The following is a 14,219-nucleotide window of genomic DNA, read 5'->3' as shown; positions in this document are numbered from 1 at the left end:
TTTGAACTTCCTGGAACTACATTTCCTTGAGAACCAGATGGCAAGGGGGTAGAGAAAGAAAACAAGAGAATGGAGATACCCTCTTTGCTCTTGGGATTGCAGTTTCTCTGGTCCGAGAAAAGCTCTTCCTATTCTGCTGCTGTTGTCATTGCCATCACTGCCTATTTGTTTAGGGTAAAGCAGGAGCAAACAAAAGAGAGGAACAAAATCGGGATTTCCTCTATTTCTTTTGACCTCTAGGGGCTCCCTTTCCTGTTTTTGTTTTTGTTTTTTGTTTTGTTTTGCACCAAAAACGGAGGTCTTGGAGCTCTTTCTGTCTGCACCTGGTATACAGTTCTGGGTTTGGGCTGCCTTTGAGTTCAGTCCAGGAAGTCCCAGAAGAAGAAAAAAGGAAAACTCTCTGTTGATTTCATGATACTTTGAGTTTTGGTTTCTTTTCCCAGCCTTCTGGCGATCAGTGACTTTTAAATCCTCAGACAAAGCATGGAGTAGCTGTATCTAGGGATTTTAGTTGAGTTCAGTGGGAGAGAGAGGGTGGAATGGACTTTTATTCCATCTTAACTGGAACCAGAAATTTGGCTTATTTATTAAACACATGCTGAGATGAGGTGAGAAAGGTGGTGGTTTCAAGGAGGGTTATCAGTCCCAAAAGATCAAATGACTGGGTGAACAGGCCTCACGGTCCCTGGTGGAGGAGGTGCCTCAGGGTAAGACTGCAGCATTTTGGGGGTGGTATGCTCTCTCCCCCATCTTTTTAATTTTAAAATAAAAAAAAATTTGAGTAGATAATGTATTTGCAGGGGAACAAAGAGAGAGAGGTAAGTTTCCTTCACTTACTCTAGCCACCAGTTCCTTCCCCTGGAGACACCCAGTGACCAGTTTCTTTTGTATCCTTGCAGAGATATTCCACACATTACCAAACCTAAAGTGGGAATAAGTGTGCATATATTAACAAATGTTCTGTACACACTGCTCCATGCCTAGCTTTCTCACTTGATATGTCCTGGAGACCTTTCCAGCAGTGTCTGTAGAAGGCCTCATTATTTTTAGCAGTAGTGAAGAATACTGTTGAGTGAATATAATATGATTTATCACTAAGTCATTTATTAGTGGGTGTTATTGCATCCATAAATGTACATTTATTTAGTAAATAAATACTCTATTGATTTCAGTCCTTTGGTTATTATAGGAAAGTTTCATTGTATATCCTTGTACACACATTTTACATATGTGAACCGGTACCTAGGAGTAAAGAGTATGTATGTCCATTTAAAATTGCCAAATTTTTAATAGCATGTTGGTGTCTTATTTCATGCTACTGCAAATAACCCATCAACTTTTTAAGCTTTGGTGAGTAGAGGCATATTAGAATAGGTAATAGAAACCTTCATATAATCTTAACTTTAAGTTTTCTAATTCTGGTTAACATCTAACTCTGGTTCTGCCAGGTAATTTACCAAAATCGTGTGGGGAGCAAAAGAAAGCAGATTAGTTGGCATTTACCTTAATTCCTCCTTCTATTTCTATTAAGAGATGTGCCAACAAGCTGTAGAGAAAATAGTGTAAGATGACTATTTAGTAAACAGCCAAAAGGAAAAGTAAATATGACAGTCAAGAGGACTTGGATGGCCCATGATTAGTCAGTTCCTAATCCTCGCATGTTGGTTTGAATTCAGGCTTTTCTTCTGAGGAACATTTTGTCCACCATGTATTTCCACCTGCACAACCATGCCTATCTATGTCCATGGAGCAGGCTGCTGTCATTTACTATATTTATGGGGGAAGAGAAACCATACAAATACAATGATCATTTTTTTCTGATCTCTAGATCAGCCTATGTGATGTGAAAGTTTTATGGAAGAAGCGGTCTTGGAGACACAGTTAATATCATGGGGACCAAAGTGTCATCAGTTAGGGTTTGTTTGTTTGTTTGTTTAGAGGGAGTGTGTGCATGTGAACAGGGGAGAGGGGCAGAGGGAGAGAAGAGAATATTAAGCAGGCTCCATGATCAGTTCTGAGCCCAGTGTGAGGCTTGATCCTACAACCCTGGGATCACAACCTGAACTGAAACCAAGAATTGGACGTTCAACCGACTGAGCCACCCAGGCACGCCTCCCAGGGTTTGTTTTTTTTATGGTTGTTTTTTAATGGTTTATGGTGTTGGTTTGAAAACAAGGGTTTCAGGTGTAGCATTTTCCTAATAACAGTCTTTGTGACTTTGTATGTAAGACTAAAAATCAGATCAATGAGATACTTAAAATTTTTCATGTTTACTTAGCTTTAATTGTGTTAGTATCTGCTTCAATTAATTTTAGTAAATAATAAAATTAGCTAGAACATTAATATGAAAAAAAAGACTTTTTAAAGGGAATGAATGGTGTGTTCTTTCCAAGTGGGGACCCTACTTGGGTAAATTATTAAGCAATAAAACTGGTTTGGGTGGCTCTTCAAATAGTCACCTGATTTTAATTTTTTAGGTATTTAACCCCATATTATCTGAGAAACAAGGATGAGCATGTATTCATTATTTGAAGAAATACAATGTAGTAGAAAATACAAAACAAAAACAGTTATCTTGGGAGACCGTGCACTTTAATACAGTAAAGCAATTATTACATAAAATATTGTTGGAATTTTGTGTTTGATTTGCCTTCTGAATCTGTTCCATATCAGTCAAATAAAAAAAAAAAGACAAAAAACAAAAAACCCGCTGTCTATGATCAGACACCACTATGGGGCAGACTGGGAAGGAAAAGTCGATGGTTCTTATAATGACTAGCAGGCTTACTGGAAGATACTAAGAAAGGACTCACACACAATATCCTTGGTCTTATCTCACATTGTGGTTTCATAGAGTAATGTGACAGAGGAAAGACTGTCAAGAAACTTTTTATTGCTTAAATGCTGTATCTTTTACTTTTTATCTTCATAAAGTTCTGTGACCTCTGTTTAGCATATAAAGCAAGTTAAGCAAGTGTGGTCCTTGCCAACTATAAACTTATCATATGTCTTTGGGTCTAGAAATTCCCTTTTGAATGCTATTTTCTGAATTTGGATTAGAGATCAGAGCCAGTATACATCTTTCCCAGAGGGCAGCCAATTAATTCTTAGAATTTTATTTTATTTACTAATGTATCTTTTTTCTTTCTTTTTTTTAAAGTTTATTTATTTATTTTGAGACAGAGAGAGAGCTCCTGCATGCACAGGGGAGGGGAGAGAGAGAGAGAGAGAGAGAGAGAGAGAGAGAGAGAGAGAGAGAGAGAGAGAGAACTCCAGGCAAGCTCTGTGCTTTTAGCATGGAGCCTGACTCAGGGGCTTGAACCCACAAACTGTGAGATCATGACCTGAGCTGAAACCAAGAGCTGATTGCTTAACTGACTGAGCCACCCAGGTGCCCTGAATTCTTAGAATTTTACATCATTACCTTAAACATGTAGTGCTGATTTTCATTCAGGAATACAAAGTGCATTGTATTGATGACCTCTTTTAGATGGTGAATTCTCAAAACACTGATGGTAATAGTATGAGTGTCAGGTGTTACTCACCAGGGCTGATATCTTATGAAGAGCCTGTGCAGTTATTTGGCTATAGACTGGGACATTGCTGTTATCAGTTCATATACAGTGTTGCTTCTGGAATAATTTAATCTGGAAGTGGAGATACTGGGGTGGTTCAGATCTCTTTCGTTCTATGTCAGAGCCAATCGCAAGTAAGAAGGAAGGGACAGAGTCTTAGCCATGGCCCTTGGCATTTTAAAGGCTGGCCAGTGTCCAGACCAGACCAGACAAGGTGAGAGTCCCAAGAGAGGCCAGAGTTCTGCTATGTAGGCCTGAGAAGCCCAGTTAATCTCATCTGAAGGCATGGAAAGGAAGGAAGAAGTCCTCATCAAAGAAAGAGCATGTAGTTCTGTATTTTATGGATTCTACCTCTGGTAAAGAAGCATCTGACCAGAAATGTGCCAGGGGAATGCATTATCTTCATCAACAGAAGTATTATTACAACAAATTTAGTTTACAACAGATAGTAGGTCAGGTGCACTTTATTCCCTCTCTGTAACAGATGATCCTATACTTTTGTCACACAGAAATTTTGCAGATAAAATATTAATTAGTTTTCACACTAGTTTGACCTTAAACCAGCATTATATTATTAAAAAAATCAACTTTTTATTTTGGAATAATTTTAGATTCACAAAAAAGTTGCAAATAAAGTTCTGTATACGCCTTACTCAGTTTCCCCTAATGTTAACACCTTACATTACCATGGTATAATTATCAAAAAACTAAGAAACCAAGAGTGGTGCATCATTGTGAAATTCTGGACTTTCTTTGGATTTTAACAATTTTTATTTTTTAATTTTTTTAAAAAAATGATTACTTATTTTGAGAGAGAGAGAAAAAGCACCGCTAAGTGGGGGAGAGGCAGAGAGACTCCCAAGCAGGCTGTGCTCTGTCAGCGCAGAGCCCAATGCAGGGCTCAGTCCCATGAACTGTGAGATCATAACCTGAACCAAAATCAAGAGTCAGGTGCTTAACCATCTGAGCCACCCAAGTGCCCCCAGATTTCACCAGTTTTTATATTAACGTCCTTTTTCTCTTGCAAGATCTAGTCCAACATATCACATTGTATTCAGTCATTATGTCTTCTTAGTCTCTGGTTCCCTCAGTTTCTCAGACTTCCCTTGTTTAGTATGACATTGGCAGTTTTGAGGAGTAACTGGTGAGCTATTTTATCCCTCAGTTTGGGTTTGTCTGGAGTTTTAGGATTAGACTTAAGGTTATGGGTTTTGAAGAATACTGTAAAGGTGAAGTGTCCTCTTTATCATATCCTATCGGCAGTATATGGTATTAACATGACTTACCACTGGTGATGTTAACCATAGTCATTTGGTTAAGGTAATGTTTGCCAGGTTTTTCCACTATAAAGTGACTGTTTTTCCATACTGTATTCCTTGGAAATTAGTCACTAAGTCCAGCCCGCACTTGGGGGGAGGAGGGATGAGAATTAAGCTCCACTTCCTGGAGAAGGTAGTATCTACATACATTATTTGGAATCCTTCTGTAAAGGAAGATTTATTTCTTTTCCCCTGTTTTTTATTGTCATTAATTTATATTAGCACGGACTCACGTATTTAGTATATGTTTTGGGTTATAATCATGCTGTGTATTTGGTTGCTCAGATTGGTCCAGTTTTGGCCACTGGGGTCTGTTCCAGATTGGCTTCTGTCCCTTTGACACGCCCTCATTCTTCTGTTACTTGAGCACTTCCTTACTTTCTGGAACTAGAAGAGATTCCGGGCCCATCTTATAGTTTCCCTGTCCTTACTCTAGAATCGGCATCTTAGAAAGGAGGGCTGGTTCTTTTCACTGGAGAAAGCGAGATCTGATAGGGTGTGTGTATCACTAGTAGGTCCTCTCAGAGGATAGAGCTAGGAAATACACATGTTGTATAACCAACCCATGTATGTATAGTATTTATAATTATTCCTGAATTGATTCATCTGTGCATGTGTATTTGTGTATGTGTGTGTGTGTGTGTGTGTGTGTGTGTGTGTGTTAAGCAGTTAAGCATAGGTTCACTCAGATATCTGTAACACTCAGCTTATCAAGTGGCTGCTCTGTACATAGCATTACATTTGGTGAATAGGTGATACAAGAGAAGATCTTGTTTAAGCCTTCAAAGGAGTTTGCCATCTTCTAGGGAGGGTAGGTTTTTTTTTTTTGTTTTTTTTTTGTTTTTTTTATTTTTTATTTTTGGGACAGAGAGAGACAGAGCATGAACGGGGGAGGGGCAGAGAGAGAGGGAGACACAGAATCGGAAACAGGCTCCAGGCTCCGAGACATCAGCCCAGAGCCTGACGCGGGGCTCGAACTCACGGACCGCGAGATCATGACCTGGCTGAAGTCGGACGCTTAACCGACTGCGCCACCCAGGCGCCCCTAGGGAGGGTAGGTTTTTATAAGCAGTGGCGTAAGGCAGCATTTAGGATTAGCCTGGGTTCTATTCTTTGTGTCTGGTGGTGATGATAATGACAGTATCCAACTGATTTGTGTCTGGGTCTTAATCTATAAAGGTGACTGACAACACGGAGAGGTAAATGCCATTAAAAGAAGAATTTATTAACACTTCCTAAGTAGAGGGATGCCACACCACACAGGGCTGCGGGGGAAGCACCAGGTTTGGTCAGGAGGAGAGAGTGATGAGAAAGCATGGCCCAGAGCCTTTATTGTGTTTTCTATGGGAAAGTCGAGGCAGAGCAGGGGAAGCGACATTGGATTAGCTAGTTTGAATAATTCTGATGGGCTTGGGGATAGAAGGGCCATTCCTCATTGTCTGGTACCTGGACCTGAGTTGATTTAGGGCAAAGAGAATACTGGCTTGGTGTGTGAGTTGATAAAGGATGTAGCTCAGAGTATGGACTCTGGATGGCAGGGAGGTAGAAACAACTCTGGTTGTTAGTTTGGCCCTGTGATTAATGGATGACAAGTAGACAAATACAGAATCTAAGAAAACACAGAATACCAACACAACCTTCCTACATGGAGCTCTCTGTGCTTTCCAGCTGAATACTTTAATTCAGTGCGGTATTGACTGCCTACTTTGAAACAGGGGTATGTAAATGTGTGAGATGAGGTCTTTGCCCTCAAGGAACTCATGATATCAGGGAAAACAGATTCATTCATTCACTACGCATTATTGGACATCTACCATGTGCCAGGCACTTGCTAGTCTCTGAAGATACAGGGTTTAATATAATAGATGGAAAGTGCATAACCAAATAGAGTAGGTTTCTCTCCCTTATAAATGTTAATATTTAATACCAAAATACATATTCTCATTTTGTTGTTTCTATTTCCCTCTTACCCCCCCCCACCCCACTTTTCAGTTGTTTTCCAGACCATACATTTAGATTTAGAGGAACTTAGATTATGGATTTGAGTTTTTACATTCATGAAAAGTATAAGAAAAGGCATGTGATACGTTCTTTTAAGGACCTAGAGCAGTTTTGTTTTTTTTTTCCTGGAGCAGATATTTTAAAAATGCAAAACTTTGGGGAGCGCTCAGCTGGCTCAGTCAATAGAGGATGTGACCCTTGATTTCAGGGCTGTGAGTTCAAGTTCCATGTTGGGTGTGGAGCCTACCGTTAAAAAAAAGAATAAAAATGCAAAGCTTTGTTTAGGTAGTTGTCTTGACTTTATACTGCTGTGTCTTAAAAGCAGTAATGAGCAAGGTTGCACAGTCATATGTGTGGCTAAAGGAGGCGGGAGGAGGGGCGTGGGAAGAGAGTTAGAAGCTGTGGGCTGTGGGGCGCCTGGGTGGCTCAGTGGGTTAAGCATCCAACTTCAGCTCAGGTCATGATCTCGCAGTTCGTGGGTTCGAGCCCCGCGTCGGGCTCTGTACTGACAGCTGGGAGCCTGGAGCCTGCTTTGGATTCTGTGTCTCCCTCTGTCTCTGACCCTCCCCCGTTCATGCTCTGTCTCTGTCTCAAAAATAAATAAACATTAAAAACAAAACAAACAAAAAAAACAAATGTAGTGTATGTTGTAATGTCTCATACATAAAAAGCCTCAAAATATGGAGAGAATGAATGAAAATATCCCTTTTTGTTTGTTTCTGACATTTCACTCTAAGAAATGAGAACGGGGAGAGATCTCGAACTTATTTTCTGAACTTGTGTAGTATTTAACATCTATAGCCGTAACTTAGTAAATACATGCTTTAAGTTTAGTGATGGTTTTGAATGGGTTAGTCTTGGCACTTCATGGAGCATAGCAAAAGAGTATCCGTATTTTCTATCTCCTGCAGAACCAAGAGTACATTGTAAGAACTCAGTACATATTTGTTGATTGATTGATACTTGTTGAATGCTTTGCATATCTAAATAAAACCTTTGGGGATTCATTCTAAAGCAGAATATATATAAGGGGACTGAGGAGTTGGTATACTGACTGGGAGAGATCATCATGGAATGGAGTTAATAAAAAAGACTTGATGGAAGGTTTGAGAGAGGTCCTGATGTTCGGCTTAAAGTCACAGTAGGTTTTGCTTGGGAAAGGAAAGAAGAAAGATAGGATTACAGGGAGGAATGAGAATGGCACACGAGAAAGTGAATGAACTGGTAGAACAGGAGTGAAGGCCAAACTGGTGAGTTGTTAGAATAATTTTTAAATTGTATTTATTCCCTGGGGCTATACATTTATCAGACTCAAGCAACCTTCCAGCTTTGTTCTGAAGTGAGTCCTTGTCACTGTGTAGACTAACTCTGCAAGGTTGAGACTTAATGCTTACAAAGCATCTTTCTTCTGCAGAGCCAGTCTCTTAGGCTGCTGATGTCATTAATCTGTCTGTAGAACGTCAGAAGTTTTTAGCAGCTTCGTAGCCCAGCTAAGCACCTAGGCCAGGAATTAGCATCCTTTTATGGAGCTGTGCCAAAGTTTGGGTTACTTTCCTTCTAGAGGATAAAGAGGATTCTTACTGTGTAGGGATTCTCACCAGCTGGGGTGTGTGTGTGTGTGTGTGTGTGTGTGTGTGTGTGTGTGTGTGTGAGAGAGAGAGAGAGAGAGAGACAGAGAGAGAGAGAGAGAGAGAGAGAGACGGCACGCTGGTCCCCAGCTATAGGTGGCAGGTAGAGACCATTTAAAGTGGAAAAAAGGGGCACCTGGGTGGCTCAGTCGGTTAAGTGTCTGACTTCAGCTAAGGTCATGATCTCACAGCTCGTGAGTTCAAGCTCTGCGTCAGGGTCCGTGCTGACAGCTCAGAGGCTGGAGCCTGCTTCTGATTCTATGTCTCCCCCTGTCTCTGCCCTTCTCCCACTAGTACACACTCTCTCTCTCTTTCAAAAATAAATAAAACATTAAAAAAATAATTAAGTGGAAAGAAGAGCTGAGTATTGGTATCAGCAGACTTGTGTTTGTGTGGAATAGTGATGGCACTTCTCCCCTAAAGAAAATGTTCTATTCTTATCCGGACACTACAGCAGGTTGGCAGGTGCCCATCTCCTTCATGCTCACCATCAACCTAGTTCTATGTTAGTAGGTACTAGTTATATACTATTAAGTACTAGTCTGGATGATATTTTTGCTGGCAGTCTGGGCAACGCAATGTAGGCATGCTACCTGCTCTTGAGAATTTCAGTGCAGGCCTCTTAAACCTAAATATAAAAGCATGTCAAGACATTTCTATAAATGCCCATCTCCTGTGTTTATAGCATAAGATATTGTTACTGTCTTCTGATTTTGAAGAGCTGTCTCATACAACAGGGATATTTGACTGTTGTTGGACCTCAGAATTAGTGTGAGGACTGATGGGCGAAAGCTCGCAGAGGCAAATGGTGATCAAATTTGAGGCATCCGCTTACTTGTTAACAGATGTTAACTGCCTCAGATCACAGTCCTCTGTCCATCGTAGGTATCATAGCAGAAGCTGTCTTCTCTTGGTAATTTGTAAAGGAAGCACAAGTGTCATGTGAGTGGCTGCGCTGCCAGGGTGTCTCAGCTTTGGCACCGTTGACTTTTGTTTTTAAGTTTAGGTATTTATTTCGAGAGAGAGTGCGAGCAGGGGAGAAGCAGAGAGAAAGAGAGAATCGCAAGCAGTGCAGGCTCTGCACACCACCAGTGTGGAGCCCAACATGGGGCTCGAACCTGTGAACCGTGAGGTCATGACCTGGCCGAAACCAAGAGTCTGATGCTCGACTCAGTGAGCCACCCGGGCACCCCAGCACTCTTGACATTTTGAACGGGATACTCTTTGGCACGGTGGGCTGTTCGCATTATAGGGTGTTTAGCAGCATCGCTGGCCTACCGCTAGATGCCAGCGGTACCCCCTCCCCCAAGCGCGACAGTCAAAAATGTCTTCAGACAGGGGCTCCTGGGTTAAGTTGGTTAAGTGTCCCACTCTTTCTTTCTTTTTTTAAAATATTTATTTATTTTTGAGAGAGAGAGAGAGCACACAGGCAGAGGAAGGGCGGAGAGAGGGAGACACAGAATCCGAAGCAGGCTCCAGGCTCTGAGCTGTCAGCACAGAGCCTGACGCGGGATTCGAACCCACAAAGCGCGGGATCGTGACCTGAGCCGGACACTTAACCAACTGAGCCACCTAGCTTGGCTTGACTCTTGTCTCCCTTTACTAGCTTTGACCTGGCCAAGTTTTTAAATCTCACGGTGCCTTACTTTTTTTCATTTTTAAAAACCGTGGTAAAATATATAACGTATAATTGACCATTTTAAAGTATACACTTCAGTGGTATTAAGTATATTCACATTGTGGAGCTGCCGTCACCACCCCCATCTCGAAAACTTTCTCTCCTCCTCGCCTCCGGCCGCTGGTGACCACCATTCTATTCTCTTGACTCCTCTAGGCGCCTCTTACAAGAAGTAGCAGACCGTATTTACCCTCTTGTGCCTGGCATATTTGAGCATAATCTTTTCAAGCTGCAGCCCCAGTAGCTTGCATCAGAATTTCCTTTCTAAGGCCGAACAGTATTCCACTGTCTACGTGCCACAGTGTGTTTATCCATTCATCTGTCAGTGGACACTTGCGTTGTTTCTTCTTTTTGGCTACTGTGAATAATGCTGCTGTGGGGGTTGTTTTTGTCTTTTTGTTGTTGTTGTTGTTCTTTTCATTTAAAAACGGCAAAAAGCGCTTCCTTCCTAGAATCTTGGCAGCTCTCTGTAAAGGTTCCCTGCGGAGTGCCGGACATTAGCACGTGATAAGTGGAACTTTCCTTCCTCACCCTTTTTTATGCAGCTTTTTCGCTTCTGCTGCTTTCATGTCCCCCCACCCAGTACTGGTAACCAAACCAAAACAGGGGCTAATGGATTTTTTTTCCTGCCAGTTAAAGTCCTTTCTCGTACTGACATTTTGCAATCAATATTCTCTGAACCGTTTGTGTTATTTCAAGACTAGTGAATCTCCGGAAATTTGATTCTAAGGTTGCCTTAAGAGTTCAGGTTTTTTTTTAATGGCTCTGAGAGTCCTTCACTAAACTCATTGTCACACTTTTTCCCTAAGATAATTTGTTCCAAAACCTTGCTAATGACAGCTTGCTGTGCCCAGGGTCCTGAGGTCCCTTCATCAAGGGTTTTGATTCATTTGTCATTCAAAAGACTATTGATATCCTGAGGGTGAGTTTTAGATACACTTGGTGAATTTCATTGCTTTGTTCTTTTGACTCCTGCTTTTAAACACCCAGGCTCCCTCCCTCTGTGGGAAGGAATATTTTTGGCTGGCCCTTTTCTGTCTGTGCTGTGCCATCTGTCACAGGGGTCATTGCTCAGAGGCTAGCTTCTTCCCTGCCGGGAGCAGGTGGTCAAAACCCACGGCTATTGACAGGGTCAGGTTGGGGCATCTTACCAATATGCCCCCAAAGCTGTGTGTATAGCCATTATCCTTCAGAGGAATACGAGAAGGTCTTACTTTGTGGTCTTTTTCCGCATTAAAGAAGAAGAGATGCAGATGTGATCCTAAATTGTTAGTTCCTGTGGTCCAGCCGCTTGTCCGTCTGGTCTATGCTCTTGCCTCTATCTGCCTCAACTGGTTCTGGACTCTAAGACTACTACCTGCGCAGCCTACAGTGTACAATGAAAGAAACATCCATGAAAATTGTGGGTGATATAATTACTCAAGCTGATTCATGTCTAAGGGGCTAGAGGTGACATCCTGATCCTTGTCCAAACAAAATAAAATACCCCTGAAATCTTTCAGGGATCTTGGGTGGTAAAGACCTTGGTTTTAAAGTCTTATTTAAAGAGATTGTGCTTCCAACCACTCAAGATTCTGGGCCTGACTCACAGGGGAGCCAGCCCAGTGCTGAGTCACTTAGCCAACTTCATTCATCGATCATGTGCTTGTGCACAGCTTGGTTGCAAGGTGGGAGAGAATTACTATTTTCAAATGTTCCTTCCTGAGGTAGCATGGTCCAGAAGTGAGCCGAGAGACAGGATGCTGGAGTTCTATTCTTGGCCCAGCTATGCACCTTCAGCAAGATACATCCCTCTCCCTACCCCAGTGTGGGGATCAGGGAAATAAAACCAACAAGGCAGATAAGAACAGAGTTGCTTCTAATGGTTTTCCCAGAGAGATTGTAAGGAGGTATGGCCCACAAACCCATGACTCCCTGGTTGGCCGAGTTGTGTCACCACTGTTTGCTCAAGTAACTTGCCACACACAGCCTCTGCTGGTAAGATAAAGAGGAATTTCACCTCCAAAGATAAGCCCCAGCATTCCTAGTCTTTGTTCTTTTTCAAACCCATAATGCCTGTTTCCCACAGTACTCACTGCATGGTGCTTGGGTACATTCATCTGTTTTAAAAAGCAAAAACGATTTTTCTGTTAAGTAGGGAAATTACTTCAGACAATGTATAGAACGAATCAGGCCTCAGGTGTGTGGTCTCAGGTTACCAAGATCAGATCCACCCGGTGTGTAAGGTACGTCGGTTTCTCTGGGGGCTCCCTAGTTCTCCCGTAGGTCTGGCGTTTCCACGGCGCTCTTCCCCCATGCGGGTGTGCTCTTGTGTCTGGCAGTCCAGGCATAATTCTGTCTCTCACCTCTTCTGATCCCTGGAAAAGTAAACTCTTTTCTACTTAGGCCTCGGGTATTATCCACTCCTTGGGATCCTAACCTCAATATGATGGCATCTCTAAACTCTGCCAAAAGGATTTTTATTTTTAATATGAAATAGTTTTGGCATACAGAAAAATATAGAGAATAATAGAACATTTGCTGTCGCTCTTTTTTGCAATGTAAGAAATTACCATGGATTCATTTGGAGGCCCAGAAGCACCATGTTCACCCCCAGTCCCAACTTTTTTGTCTAAGGCACAGTGCAGAGTGCTTGGCGTCCCTGGAGGAGGCCTGCCTTCTGCGACCTATATTCAGTATTCTGTCTCCTCAAGTGCTTTCACAGCTTCCCTCCCCCGCTCACTGTGACCTTGGGTAAATTGCTGTACCTCTGTGAGCTTTCTATTATATTTCTCACCTATAAAGTGAGAATAATAGCAACGCCTGCCTTTTCCAAGTTATTTTGAGAGTCGAGTGTGGTGATGTATGTAGAAGTGGTTTGTAAAGCACCATGTTTTACATGTGGCGTCAGTCGTCCATATGGAGTACCTACAGCAGTGTTTTCCAAGGCTGTGGGAAAGGGTGCTGGGGGGAGGGAGATGGCCAAGGGAAGGGATGGATCAGGATCCCCAGGGGCTTTTCCAAACTACGACACACCTGCCTTTCACTTGTATGTGTATACACGCACATATGCACATGTACATATCATTGGAAATACTTTGAAGGTGCAGGCCAGGGGAAATCCTCTCTATCTGGACTCCTTTCTTCTATCATTTACAAGCTTCTCTGTTATTTTCTGACCTATCTCCCACGTTGTTTTGCACTGGAATGGCCATTTAAAAAAATCAATGTCTTAGTCTGCCTCTGCTGAAAGTTCAAATTTTCAATAAGAATCTTCATCAGCTGTTTGGCTACAGAGGTTTGCTTTCACCAGCATGCTTTGCAAAATTCCTGCCAACAATTCTTTATTACCCTGGAATATGTCTTTCTCTCCCTTGTGCTCTGTCTCTTCTACTGAATGGAGTCTGAAGAGGGCTCTCCTGCTGTGCAAGAGTTAAGGATGCCTCAACAGTTCCTTTATCGCACATTAACCAGAAGACAGTCAGGTGTAATTACTGTCTGATCATTTCTGTGCCACTGTGTGTAGGTTTCTTAATAGATCCTTCTTGCTGGTCATTGTCTCTCAGCCTTCCACATTTACTTAATCATTTGATTTTATTTAATTATGGTACTCTGGCCCAAGGTAGAGAAGGGGTACATGGGTGAAGATATTCCTGTATAACTGTAGTAATAATTTCAGTTTTATTATTTAAAATGTTTAAGGGGCCCCTGGGTGGCTCAGCAGGTGAAGTATCCGACTTCAGCCCAGGTCATGATCTCGTGGCTTGTGAGTTTGAGCCCCGCATCGGGCTCTGTGCTGACAGCTCAGAGCCTGGAGCCTGCTTTGGATTCTGTGTCTCCTCCTCTCTCTGCCCCTCCCATGCTCATGCTCTGTCTCTCTTTGTCTCTCAATAATAAATAAACATTAAAAAAATTTTTGTGAATGTTAAGATTCAAGTGTGGAAATTAAACATGCTTGTGCTCTGGAACCCAGTAATTGAACTCCTAGGTGTATACATGAAAGGAACTTCCTCATTTGAGCACATGGTCACCTGGACAA

The 14,219-nt window shown here is 42.0% G+C and overlaps 1 protein-coding gene across 9 annotated transcripts in view; it reads left to right on the top strand.

Moving 5' to 3' along the window:
• Nucleotides 1-14,219, top strand: part of SCN8A (sodium voltage-gated channel alpha subunit 8) — a 179,612-nt gene that overhangs the window by 20,403 nt on the left and 144,990 nt on the right. The gene's annotated exons all lie outside the window — the stretch shown is intronic.

This window comes from Neofelis nebulosa, chromosome 8 (assembly GCF_028018385.1).
Source record: "Neofelis nebulosa isolate mNeoNeb1 chromosome 8, mNeoNeb1.pri, whole genome shotgun sequence".
Classification (NCBI taxonomy): Eukaryota; Metazoa; Chordata; class Mammalia; order Carnivora; family Felidae; genus Neofelis; species Neofelis nebulosa.
This window is presented reverse-complemented; position numbering and strand designations above follow the sequence as displayed.